This window comes from Sinohyriopsis cumingii, chromosome 2, assembly GCF_028554795.1.
Source record: "Sinohyriopsis cumingii isolate HCF-2022 chromosome 2, ASM2855479v2, whole genome shotgun sequence".
NCBI classification, from domain to species: domain Eukaryota; kingdom Metazoa; phylum Mollusca; class Bivalvia; order Unionida; family Unionidae; genus Sinohyriopsis; species Sinohyriopsis cumingii.
In genome coordinates, this window is record NC_142962.1 from 6,892,013 (window position 1) to 6,906,721 (window position 14,709).

A 14,709-nucleotide genomic window follows, 5' to 3' on the forward strand; every position below is an offset into this window, starting at 1 on the left:
AAATATTCACACGACATGGTGTCCGGCGACATGGACATAGGTAAGTTTAAAAACTTCTTCGCACATGCTCATAAAACCCTGCATGGATTCATCACGTTAAGTTTACACGATCCAGCAACACGTTGTAGAACTGGTCCAGATAAAATCTGTTATTTAAGAAATAAATTTGTTGCATAATGAACCAGGAAAACATTAACGTGATTATTGCTACGATCGAACTATTTCAGCAAGATGGTCTCGCGGTTCAACTCGATGTTGAATAAATCAATGCTGATTTTGAGATGATACAGCAGCTACATGAAGTGGGTATATATACACTCGCGGTTGAATACAGATTTATCAACTTACTCCAGCATGAACTGGAACTGTCTTTGGTTTATTTACACGAACTATATGATATAAATAATTTTTTCCATTCACAAGTGCCATTGAAAAAATACAATCAGATTTGTCTCAATAATATGAAATTCGAGCGGGTGTAAGTGCTCGTGTAAGACATCTAAAAATCTTGTACTGGAATCTATTAAGATTTCAGCAGAATGAGAAGCATTCGCCGAGGAGGAATAGCTCAAACAACTAAAAATTAACTCCCCCGAAAAATTACCGACAAAAAGTTTTTTTTGTTGTTAATTTTTCTTTTCATCATCGTGTGCCGTCATGGTCTGTCACGCACATACAAGCTAACCGCTAATTCTTCACCGGCCGTATCCAATAAATTACCGTCTTGATTAGTTAGGCGAATACGTATTCGTGAAAACGATGGACTATGATATCGTAAATAAACAGGATTAGTGGGCACCAGCACAATCAAATAATTCGGCGGGACATCCGGAACAAAACTGTAAAGAACAAATCATTGCTGGACCTGCCCTTGTAATGCTTGCCTAGACGTGGTATAGCTACCACAGACTGCGTCACAGACCAGATTTACAGAAATCGTCAACGTGATATTGACAATGCCCGGCGATACATAACGACGACCACCACCATCCGGATCGTTATGTTGTCGGAGAATTACCGGCAAGGCCCTAGCTTTTTCGAATCGTTGTAAATCCTTGGAAAATATTCGTCAATTAAGTCATTTATTTCCTGTTGTAATTTATCGATGTCAATCCATTGTGTTTTGAACGTAGGCATCTGGTCTTCGGTGATCTTAAAATAATCAAGAGAATGAGTTTTGTGTGGTACTCCTTTTACTTTCTCATTTCCCCACTTGTTAATCGCTGATTTTGTAATGTTTCTAATTCGTATCTTAGTCCATATAATCTATAGATATGCATAACAATTCCTTTTATTTTTCCATCACAAGATTGCATATCAATTCTTCTAGGTAAATAAGTGAAGTGTTTTATGTTTAATCGCCGAGCAGCATCAAGTAAATCAAAATTAGACACGAGAAGCTTTAACGAAGCTTTCCCGACAGTCTCAGACATTGACCATACCGCATTCTTGGTAATCTTAGACCCCGTCCTTTTTTAAGGTGTTTATGCCGTGTCCTGTTGCTTTTTCAGTGCCATAATGTCAGCTGTTTCACCAGCACCAAGTGCAGCTGCTTTTGTAATATCTGGAGACGCTGATGAAATTTCCGCTGGTAATGCCGCTAAAAACGGAAACATACCGCCGGTTTGTTTTTGTGTCGCTGATCTCATTCGCAAAAAGATTAAGTCGAACACCAGTTTTTGATTTCTTGGCGTGAATGTAGTGTTTGAGCTGACGTTCAGTCAACGATAATTTATTTGAGCCCTGCAACTTTGCTGATTTCAGAGATATGTTTTTCCCAGAATTCTTCTTCGAAGCGGATTGCAGTTTTTTAATCTGACCAGGTGTCATAGTAACAATGACGTGATGACATGACATTAAAACATCATGAATGAACTAATTATAGATCGCTTGTGATCCAATTACATTTACATATTTGCTATGGGCGCATCAATGACTCTCATTCGTCCAGGAACACCTTCAAGCAACATTGTTTTGTCTGACAATATAACAGCGATTGCTCTGCAATTAGCAATAACACCTCGTGCTACGCGAGCACGAAAATATATGTCAACGACATATCGCCTAAGCAAATCCAAGTTCTCCAACGAGAAGTAATAGATTTGACATAATGATATAAAATCCCGTTTTGAAATCTGCAAACCAGAATCAGAATCAACATTCTGATTGAGACCCATCAACATCATCTGGCAGAACTTTGAAAAATCAAACTTCAGATAAGCTAAATAAAATCATTGTCTCTTCCTACATGTACCTATTGTAAGAAGAAAGGACACGTATTTCTGATGATTCACGTGTGCAACTTGATTATTCTCAAAATTCAAGAACACTTCTTCAGATGGTTCTTGATGATCATTTCTCCTCAGATACACATCAGCAGCTCCAAGCAATTCAAACATTTGTGTTTCACACTTCGTGGCGCCGACACTCCCTGTTGTGATGATATCTGCCATGTAAATAACTCAGCAACATTACTCTGGACATTGTCTTAGGTCTTCGTCAACCATAACAACGTTTACTTTGCGCCGATGCCCATGAAAGAGAGCAGCCGTTGTTCTTCAGTGAGTGATGGTGTCATTGTTGGCATCCACAACGACAGTTTTGTCAGTATTACGTTACCAGGAACACCAACAGGGCATCAGATTGCATCGTTATCTGTGGCTTTTCTAACAAGCACAATTGTGTGTTTATCACCGAAAATAGCTTTTCTGACATTTCTGCAGAATCCAATGATGTGAGACAATGGATTTAATTACACATGAAAGTGGAATAACACGTTTAAATTCTCTGTTATTACCCTTGTACATCGATTGACGCGCTGAGAATCCTAAGTTGAAATTTTCATTCATCGATGCATCTTCAATTTCAGCGACATTCATTATCACGTTGTATTGTTCTAGTATTGTCGTGGCAACATCGATATTTTCGAGACACGATTCAATCTTTTTTCCATTAATCTTATACGTGGCACTGTTAAACAACGCCGTAACACCATTATTAACCAAATCAACTTGAACATAAGCTGCATATTCTGTATCATCTGTTTCCAGAAGTCTTCCTTCGATCTCAATCTATGCCGCGGCGGGCAAGAAGTATCTGCTTGTATCTTGCACTTGTAACTGGAGTCATCCACGTGCGTCAGGTACACGTGCATCATAAGAGTAATACTGATAATCACGCACTGATTCATCTTTGAGGACTGGTGCTTTCATGTCAAATGCTGGATCAGATGCACATTTAAACATTTTTATTTATTTTCGTTGTTTAAAACGACCGTCGAGCCAGACCACTTCCCGCTGTTAGACTTGCCGTAATATTTTTTCTCTCTCGGCGGCTACTTGCTGTTTTGTCGGTGATGGCACTCCAGCCAATTCTTTCAACTGCTCATTTGTAGCTTGATTTATTATTTTGCTAACACTTGGTGGCATCACTTCGGTGCTGAGCAGTTTTACTGGAATGCTTGCGCTAAAATGATTCACATTCTGTTGTGGTTTTCGTCGTAACAATCGTGCGAATCTGTCTTTGATCGCCGAGAATGCTTTACCAGCAACATCACCAATATTGCCAATACAATAATCGTGGAAAAACTACGATGGCTTTCACACCTAATTGTTTTGCAATCGGGATGGCCTTTGGGAATATCCTTCTAAATAAACATTGAATAACATTTCCGTGTCCATGTCCATAGGTCATTTTATAAACTGGTAATCGTGAATTTGTCACCCTGATGTTTTCAGGTCTACGTTGGGCATTGTGTATAATGTTATTTTGTTGTCGCCGATCTAATTGTTCACGGACTGTAGTAAGCGGCGACATGCATCGATCAGCGCCCGATAGACGCTACTGTTCATGACGCCAACGGTAAATAAAAGCTGACAAATAGCAGATGCTTCATTAACGATTTCTTGCCAATTGTTACCGGCCCGTCTTCTACCAATCAGAATTTTTCCAGTCGATGAACATCAGCGAGGATGTTATTTGGACAAACTTTATGCTGAATCACCGGCGATCCAGAGAGCATATTACCACCTTGTTTTCTACGACGTCTATCGCGAGGCCATTTACGGCTGCTTCTTCTGCCTTTACACGAGGAGGTCCCGATTGTAATCTTTCCGGCCATATTATATCTTCAGGTGATAGCGTTTCTCGCCTGTTTGACTTGTTCCTCAATTATTTAAATTCATCCTTGTATTTACATTTGATCTGAAGTATACATGGCAAATGCCAAACACAAGAAGATTCAAGTTTATTTTGGTGACATCGCCGGTTACTGTATCTAATAGTTTAATATGAATCGATATCCTACTGCAGCAAAATCTACATGGATTTCTCAAAGTATTTTACAACCTTCATCGTAAATTTGACAGATGGTTTTTCAACAGGTTTTGGTTTTGGTTCAACAAAATTCCTCACCTCAGCGATTTCATCACGAGCTTCGTCGATTCAATCAATCACTTCCTTTATTTCTTCCTGTAATTGTGGTTCAGCAGCAACTGTTTTAGCTGGAAGCTCTAAGAGAATCTTTTTGGTGTTTTTTTAAGTTCTTTCCGCTATTTTTTCGGTTGATTTAGTGGTTTTTAAAAACGACGGAAGAAGATCTTTAGTGGTGTTTGTGACTGGTTCAAATAACTGTTTTGTATCCTCTGTAAATTCCACATGAGTATCCTGGCGTTGTTGCAGCTGGTGTTTTACAGAATCACGGACTGGAGGATACTTCTTAATTGCATTTTGTTGTTGTCTAACTAATTTTGCCGCAGGAGATTCCATAGTAAGTGCAGAATCACTCAATATTATTATTACAACAACGATTTAATTATAGATCGCTAAGTCAGCAGATATACAAGGTTTTACTATATTGCAGTAACATAACGTAATTTTTTCGAACCACAATGAATTGCCGGAAATTTGAATTCTATTAAATATTTAGACATTTCCACGGTCACGTGGGTGACTGCGCTAAATATACCAATCCGCTAATATAACACGCAGGGTTTTCCACATGAGGTCACGTGACCGAGTGCGCTAAATACCTATGCGTTAATTATAACTCGTTGAGATTTACAGGTCAGCCAAAAATCGATCATTGTACACTCGTTAGAGAAATCTGTACCTGTTAAATTAAACATAAATTTTAAAATACTAGAATGCTTGATAAATAAATTATACGATCTAAATGCGTTTGCTTGTATCTTTATTTTTTAATGTGTTTGTATATCTATTTGTTCACAAATATAATATATTAATATATTCTCTGTGAAAACCACCCATTTTTCCTCAGGCTGTTTATGAGCATTCTCGAGTATTGTGATAATGAGCCATACATGTTTTGCTTGACTAACTTTATCTGTGGACTATAGATATGGATTATTCTCCCATTCGACAATATACGTATTACGAATATAGATATATTTTTTGAGTAACACTATATATTTTATTTCAGCCGCACATTCTAGAGCATGGGATAGTTATAAATTATCTAAGACGTTATCGATTTATCGCCAACAGGTATTTATATTAGGTTTTAATAAATGTCTCTCGAAGATGAGTAGTCTAGTGGTAACGTCGTTGCATTGCCATTACTGGTATACTTCGTGCGTTCAAACGCCGGAATCGGCACATTGCTGGCGGGTTAAACCTGGAAATTTTAAGTAAGGGCTCCAGCCGAGCTCGAAAGTTAGCCGGGCATTCACCGATAATTGATAGTTCACCCTGGTAATTTCGTCCCACGGGGGGGGGGGAGGGGTGTGGGAGCGGAGTGAAAAAATACTCAATATTTGATGACTGTCCTGACCGCAGTGCGCATGGCTGACAAGCCTAGATTTTTTTTCGAAACTGCTAATAAAAGCATCAAAGTATTAAATCAGTTATGCTAATTAAAGCATTAAAGCAAACTTAATACTAAAAGCTTTAAAGCAAATATGTCTGTATTAGCATTAAAGCGAAAATGCTAATAAAAGCATTAAAGTATTAAATCAATTATGTTAATTAAAGCATTAAAGCAAACTTAATACTAAAAGCTTTAAAGCAAATATGCCTGTATTAGCATTAAAGCGAAAATGCTAATAAAAACATTAAAGCATAAAAGCATTAAAGCAAAAATACTAATAAATTGCGTAATTTTTTCGCCAAATCTGGTCGCCATATTCCTTGGTTCCCCCTGTGCTATGTCATATTTTTTTAATATTGTGACTAAAAAGCAAATAAGTATCTTCACATTTTACAGCACATTAAAAACATCACGATGTGTCACATATAGTTTATGTTATTATTCGTTGGTCATTCTAACTGTTCAATGTAGTGTTTTGCGTCAAGGTTTCACCCGTCTCTATTCACAATTTTCTCTGCTTACCCCCTCTTGCTGCTGGATGAAAAATATACACAAACTATAACACACAAAACAGGAAGGATATGAGTGTTTATAGACACACTATACCCACAAACATAGTCATACACAATATTTTTTTTCAATAAAAATAATAATTTGGATGTGAACATAGACATAGAAACATAAAGTTTCTTGTTCCAGTCCTATGTTTCCTTCTCTCAGTCCTGTTTTTTAATTCTCCCAGTCCTCTTTTTCTTTTTATTGACACAATCTTTTTTCTCTTCTCTTCCGTATTCTCTCTTGCACTCTCACTCAATACTGGTTGAGGGATGACATTTTTTCTCTCAGTCTTCTCCGCCCATGCTGCCTTTATTTTCACACTTCCTTGTCCATCATATCTCTGACGAACTCCATGGCTAATTGTAAAGCGGTCGCCTCCGTCTGTAGGTGTCTCTTGTGCGGGTGACTCCCCATATCCTTCACGCGATCCAGCAGCTGCTCTACTTCCTTCATTAAACTGATAGGTTCCATCAATATTCCCACTCTACAATGTTCTTCATCTCTGTCAAAACTGGCAGACTGATCATTCACTAATGTCGTTTATGATCTGTATACCTTGTACGACGAGTTATATTAGCACCCCTGGCTTCGTAATTAATCGGAGGGTGGGTATAAAAACCACCATCTTTCCGCTTTAAAGTGTGCACTCTTTCAATTTTGAAATCCAGAGGCTGTAATGGAGGAGAGAGGGCAGAAGACACTCCAGTAGAACCTTCTACAGCCCCCGCCCCCGTGTCCTTTGCACCTGAAGTTCTCATTCGCTTAATGAACGTAAAGCCCCTTTTTGACAGGTTTGAAGATATGAAGCAAAATAGCAGCTAAAAGGTCCATAAATAGTAAACTTATGTTATTCAAGTTTGCATACTATATAATCAGCGAAGTCTTGAATCGAAAGGCAGAGAAGAGGGGGATGAAAAAAAAAGAAAAGATACAGAAGGAACAATACCAGATGTTTTTTCAATGACAGCAAATTCGTCAGCAACAACATCAGCACTAGTATGAGACAGACTCATTAATTCCACAAAAAGAGGACGGGAAATCAAAGGGAACTAGCTAATTTGTCCTTATCCGTGTATATTAACTCTTGCGGTGGGAATCAATGGAGCCGGAGATGCGCTACATGTGGAGCCGAGCATAGAAGATACGGACACTAATGGAAAGTGTGTCTGAAAAACAAAACAGCCGCTTCAGGGCCAAACATGTATCAGAAAAAGACATACTATTCAAATTATTGCCAAAACTTTATCTTCTTCTGTGTGTGCATGTCTTTGTATTCTACAATAACAAAAACTTAAAGTGTTTACACTCGGTTCTTCTGTCTGGTTCTTACATTCGGTTCTTCTATCTGGTGTCATAACATCGTGTAACAACTTTTTTTTTTTGTTTCTGGTTAGTAAGTGTTATTTCCTAATTGCTCATGCCTCAGAAGCATAGAAAATTGATATAATTCCACACAAACGTTGCTTTTATGACCAGGACAGTGATATTTTCAAAGTTACCATTTTTCCAGAACATTCCAGATAAATTCAGTGCTGAGAAAACTTGGAGTAACTTCTAGAACTTTCCAGTAATATAAATACAGTGTCCTTAGGCCCACCAGTTCAGTTTAGTTTCAGCTGCCTGAATGGATACATATCTGCATTTTTCTGAGATGGCATCAAGAGGCTGCAAGTATCCGGCATACGCACTTTGCTACGTCTGCGAACAATTTATCAAGACAAGAGCGCAAAAGTACTCCGTGGAAGCATCTGTTAAGATGTGTGCAGCCTACAAAACATATTTCGGCATGCCTGTCGGGGATCAAGCAAACCCTGGGCACCTCATTTCACCTGCGAGCACTGCAAAAAAAAAATCGGGAAGGTAAGATGAATAATTGTTGCTAGAATTTTTATGTTATAAAAATTGTTAAAATTTATGAAATTGTAATATTAAAATATTTTAAGATTCTTAATGTTATTGAAAAATATATATGAAAAATGTTGCGAGAATCTCTTACATATTAGTCATGGATGAAATAAATGTATTTTTCTTGGATGGTACAGAGAGAAAAAGACAGCCATGAAGTTCGCTATCCCAAGAATCTGGAGGGAACCCACTGACCACTCAAGCAACAGTTGCTTCTGCATGGTGGACCATTCCCAACGTTGGACTGGCAAGAATGCACATGCTATCACGTATCTGGACCTTCCTTCATCCATCCCCTGGTGCCACACTGCCCTGAGCTCCCTGTACCCACTCCTCCGGAGAGAGAGCAGCCGTCTTTAGAAGAGATCAGCAAGTCAGAGAGCGAGGGAGACGTTGTAGATCCAGATGACAATTTCAGAGGTGGAGTTGAGGTGGAGTTGAGGAGAGAAATCCATACTACCCCAGGCAAAAAGACCTCAACGACTTGATCAGAGATTTTGGTCTCCCCAAGTCTAATGCCGAGCGTTTGATGGCTAGGCTCAAGCAGTGGAACTTGCTGGATGAAAGTGTGCAAGTCGTAGTTCAGAGGAAGCGTCACAAAGCTTTTCCCAGCTTCTTCACCCGTCAAGATGGACTCTGCTTCTGTCACAATGCGACCAGTCTGTTCGAGGTAATCGGAATCGCCTGTAACCAGAATGAATGGCGCCTCTTTAATGACAGCTCATCCAGGATTCTCAAAGCCGTGCTGCTCCATAATGTGAACAAGTACCCGTCTCTTCCCCTGGCTCACTTGGTACACCTCAAAGAGGATTACAACAACATCAAGACCTTGCTGGATGCCTTGAAGTGTGATGAGTACGGCTGGGAGGTCATCGGAAACTTCAAAATGGTATTATTCCTGATGGGTCTCGAAGGCGGTTTTACCAAGTTTCCCTGCTATCTTTGCCTTTGGGACAGTAGAGACATCAAGGCGCACTACCACAGGCGGGACTGGACACAACGGACCGAGTTCTCTGTGGGGAGGTACAACGTCAAGTGGGAGCCACTGGTAGACCCCCGGAAGGTGCTGATGTCACCACTGTACGTAAAATTGGGCTTTATTAAAAAATTTGTCAACGCTCTAGTTAAGAGTCGGCGGCCTTCAAGTACCTTCCAGACTTCTTCCCTAAGCTGTCTGACGCAAAGGTCAAAGCCGGTATCTTCGTCGGACCACAGATAAAGAAGATCCTGGAGTGCACTGGATTCTCCATAAAGCTCACTAGTAACGAGAAAGCGGTTTGGAACATGATGGGAGACTACATCTGTCGGCTGATTCGTGAAAGTGATTTACAGTATAATCGTAAATCTAGAAAAAAAAACACTCCCTTCTAAACAATTTGTGGTCATTTTTGTATTACATTAGTATAAATACTTGTTAATTTGTATTCATATGTTTTTTTCTTCTTCTGACTTTATGTGAACAAAAAGACACAAATTAGCCCGTTTTCTCAGGAAATAGATAAATTTCAAAATATCACTGTCCTGGTCACAAAAGCAAAGTTTGTTGGGAATAATAGCCATTTTCTATACTTTACAAAATAACACTTACTACCAAGGAACAAAATTTGTGTTACATTGTGTAATCTATCCGAGTGTGCTAAATAGAGGATCTCAGATGGGTAATGATTTGAGATTCTTTTTATCACATAGTTGTTATGTCATTGAAAATTATTTAGATGGAAAGATAAACGAATAATTTCGTTCATTTTGACAGACGTTGCACCTTTCATTTGTTGTGCATAAAAAATAGTGCCAACTAAAGTTGAACTAGTATTGACATTTAAAAGTAGATTATACTTTTCTTACAAGCTATAAATCAAAGAACAACCACCGTTCAGAATAAACAGAACATTTTACACAGACAAAATCATTTTTCAACACACAATGTCCAATGTGTGTGATGTCGCATTGTTTGATGAACTATCCATACAGTTGACGATCCATAACCTTAAAGTGTCACTTTCACAACTAAAATGTCTTGCGATATTCACGTAAAAGAAGGTTTACTTGATGCAGAAATTTCCATATTTACTGTAATGTATTTGTAACCGGATTTTGGAGATCGGTTGTGTCCACATTCTTCTGTGAACAGAGGTGATTTTATTTATTTCTGTAAGTTAACATTTAAATCACGCTTGTATATAGGGTGGATTCCATGCTACAGATATACCGCCACCCTCGAACCCCACCCGACACAAGCAATACATGTAGTTTTACTTGTTGTTGTTATTGTTTTTGTCTTGTGGTTTTAGTCATGATAATAAGATACCAGTGTGTGGGTAAATTATCCATATGGAAACAGACGAGACCATTTTCTCCAAATTTCTTTGGCGAGTACATTCAAAAGATGGTAGCCGAAAATGTCATTGAATACTAAAAATTTCAGAAGGCCGGGTTAGAAAAGTTTTCCCACGATCCCAAGGATCATGCCTAGAGCGACCCCCTATACTACTCATAATGTTTTTGTCGTGTAAATGCCTAAAAAACGTATGTTTATTTTTTGGATTATTTTCTTTTCCTGTCATTTCACCATCTGTAGTTTATTTGTAAAAAAAAAAACATACATATTCTTCCAGCGCGACCATTTCCGTTTTCAAGAGAAATATATTCGTCTGCGTCTGTATGCTTTTTCTCCAGATTACTTGTTTAGATTTCAATTATTACACTCGGGTATTTTTGTGTCATTTTAATTTCTTGAAATACTCCTTTCTTGGACCATCTCTCTCACATAAGATGTTTCCCACAACCAACAAATGGTTTTCCCGGCAAATGTACCCCAAATTAACATTAGAAAGCCCATCTGGTTGGCCAAAGTGGTCAACTGATAAAACGTACCATACTAAACTATTGACAAATACCCGTATAGGCAGGGCATGCAGACTTTTTGTTACAGCAGTTTCAGTTGGCAAAGGTGTCAGTCGAAGAATAGTGATAAATTAAATCCTATATGTTTTACATAACGATTCCGTTTCTATAAGGCAAGAGTAATAGATTAGGCTAACACTAAAATCTCAACGAGACAGTATGGCCTCATTGGGGATTGGGTGCGTGAGGGTTACATTTACGTTAGACTCCATATTTTCTATGCTCATTTAAACCTCCCACCCCAGTACCATCACCATTTCCCAAGGGATAAATGTGGGCTCAAAATGTTAATTTTCCATTGGATGTAGTTTTAACGTTATTTTAATCTCTCTGTTTCCAAAAGCGAAACTATGGTCTCATAATGCTAGTTTCCCATGTAGGCTACAGTGCCGCTTTGGGGCTATAGTGTTGGTCCATGCCATTGGCAAGCATCTTTTCGCTTACGTGTTCAGCCACTCCATGTTACATTCAGAACTTTCAAAAAGTGTCTTCTGGCATGATTTTTCTTAGAGGAATGATCAGGATCTGCATTGAAAGAATTTTAAATGTTGAACAATGCTGAATTTATAATTGTACTAATCTGTTCATCCTGATTATACAACTGTATCAAAAAATATCCCATACGATCATTAGGAAACAAAAGGAAGGTTTCCTCTTGACAACAATAAATATTCTTACTGAAGTAAACACAACTCCGGAAAATAATACTTAGCTACTCAGCAGTTACAAGAATATTCCTGAATTATATTATCTGACACACTTTCCCTGCCATTTTTGTTTTAACAAAATTTCTTGTTACCAAGCCAAATAATACATTAAATATAGTACATCCTTCATGCTCTTTTGGAACGCTTTTATTATTATTATTATTATTATGGACAGGCATGGGATTTCGAGATTCCCAAAGGGCAGTAGAGAACAGGGAAATATGGAGAGAATTGTTTGTAAAGTCAACGGTGGTGTCCCAACGGCCTCTTGGGTTAAGGGATTGATGAGGATGATCAGTAGTAATAGTAGTGAGGGTTGTGATCTTGTTTTTAGCAGTATTATTGTCTGTTCTAGTATCTAGCCACAAAACGATAATGAGATATTTCCTTTACTACATGTTCACGCATAGCTCACCAGGATACAACTTTTAGCAGATATTGCAGTTTCTGGTCTTCGATGACATATTTCTCTCCGCGTAGTCCCCTTTCTCTCTATATATATTTATTTAATTTATTTACTCAAAGACTTATACTATGTTTTTTTTTGTTGTCGTTGTGGGGTTTAACGCCATTTTTCAGCACAAGATAGGCTATACATGGCGGCCAGTATTAATGGTGGAGGAATTACCGGGGAAAACCCGACCCACGAGAAGCTACTGGCAAGCTTTCTCACATACCCACAAGATTCCACACGAAATTTGTTAATCCACAGTCAATGAGCACTTAGTAATTCCAATGAAAATTTAAACAAAAAATCCCTCTTGAATTATATCTGAACATAACTATAAACTCTGATTACAAATCAATTCCACAGACTGATCTTACGATAGGAGTGAATTATTTTTTTTTATTAAACCCCTATTTTTAAAGATTTTCACATGCTCTACGACGCAACAGAATGTTCCGGGGAAGAAAAAAATAATTTTGGGGAAAATTCCACTAACTCGTCAAAAGGTTAGACCTTGAACTAAAATTTTAGTAAACATCTTGTTTACTACTTAAGATCATGACAACAGTCAGGTATGGGTAAACTCCATCTACAGCCCTCAGTGACGGATATAGAAAAGGAAGCACACACACACACACACACACACACACACATATATATATATATATATATATATATATATATATATATATATATATATATATATATATATATATATATATATATATGTATATATATATGTATATAAATATGTATATATATGTATATATATATGTATATATATATATATATATATATATATATATATATATATATATATATATATATATATATATATATATATATATATATATATATATATATATATATATATATATATATATATATATATATATATATATATATATATATATTACATCTCCCCTCATAGAGAAAAATAAAGATTTATTCAAATATACATAATACAATAAGAATTAAAATTACATAGGATGATGTTTTATGACTGACACAAAATATACTCAGAATAAAGCAATGTTGCACTTCTATATACGTGAAAGTGTATCTGCAATCACAATACCTTCTTTTCCTCTAATGGGTCTAATGTCAATGCTGTATTCTTGCAGCTTTAAATTCCATTTTAACAATCTCTGATTTTGTTTCATTTTGTTGTTGAAAGCAAGGGGGTTGTAATCACTGAATATAATAATCGGAGAAGGAGCTGAACCAATATCAAGTTCAAGATCTTGCAACGTTAGTATCAAAGCCAAACGTTAGTATCAAATCAAACGTTAGTATCAAAGCCAAACGTTAGTATCAAAGCCAAACGTTAGTATCAAAGCCAAACGTTAATATCAAAGCCAAACGTTAGTATCAAAGCCAAACGTTAGTATCAAAGCCAAACGTTAGTATCAAAGCCAAACGTTCCTTCTCGATTGTGGAATAGTTTATGTTATGCTTGTTGAATTATTTTTGTTTTGTTGAAAAAATATCATACTCACTGATCCATACTATGTTTATATTCTTGGATCAATAGACCACCAATTCCGACATAACTTGCACCAACAAAAAAAAATTGAAATAATTCTCTGAAATTTGGAGCTCAAGGAGTCGGTGCACCTTTAACTTTGGCCCTAAAGTTATCCAATGATTTCTGACACTTGTCAGGCCAAATGAAACTTGGATTTCTTATTCAAGAAATGTGTGCAAGACTCAGAGATTACGCAGAAATTTCAACAAATTTCCAGATAATATCCAGCCATAGCCCAAAAATCGAATCAGCTGCGTTTTGCTAACAAACACTGTGAACTCAGTGATAGCCTTGACCTTAAAACTGTTAAAGGTGGAAATTTACCGTGTCCAACAATATGTCCTAAAATGTATTACAAGCACAGCAAAACTCACTTTTATCTAAATTAACCATCAGAGTTCTATCATTAGGTCATCACAATAATTTCATCATAGTTTCCAAGAGATTCTTCCAGGTATAATTGTGGATGATAACGTCATCGGTATACGCGTCACAATTATCTAAATCAGACGTTATCATGTGTATTAAATGCTCGAATGATGTCTTAGAATTTTTCGTACCAGATGGTATCAATTATCCTGATACGTTATATATGGGTATTGCACATGCCGAAATTAGTTTTTTGCTGTTTCCTTTTAAAAGATCAATCTTGGGGACATATTTTGCATTTCCAATTTCGTCATGCAATAATCTATTCCTGGTATTGGAAACTGATCTGTTTTGGGGATACGTTGACTTTTCTATAGTCATTACACATGCGGAATGTATTATCTGGTCGAGGCACCAGAATACCTGATAAACTACAGTCACTTTTACTTTTTTCCATAAAATC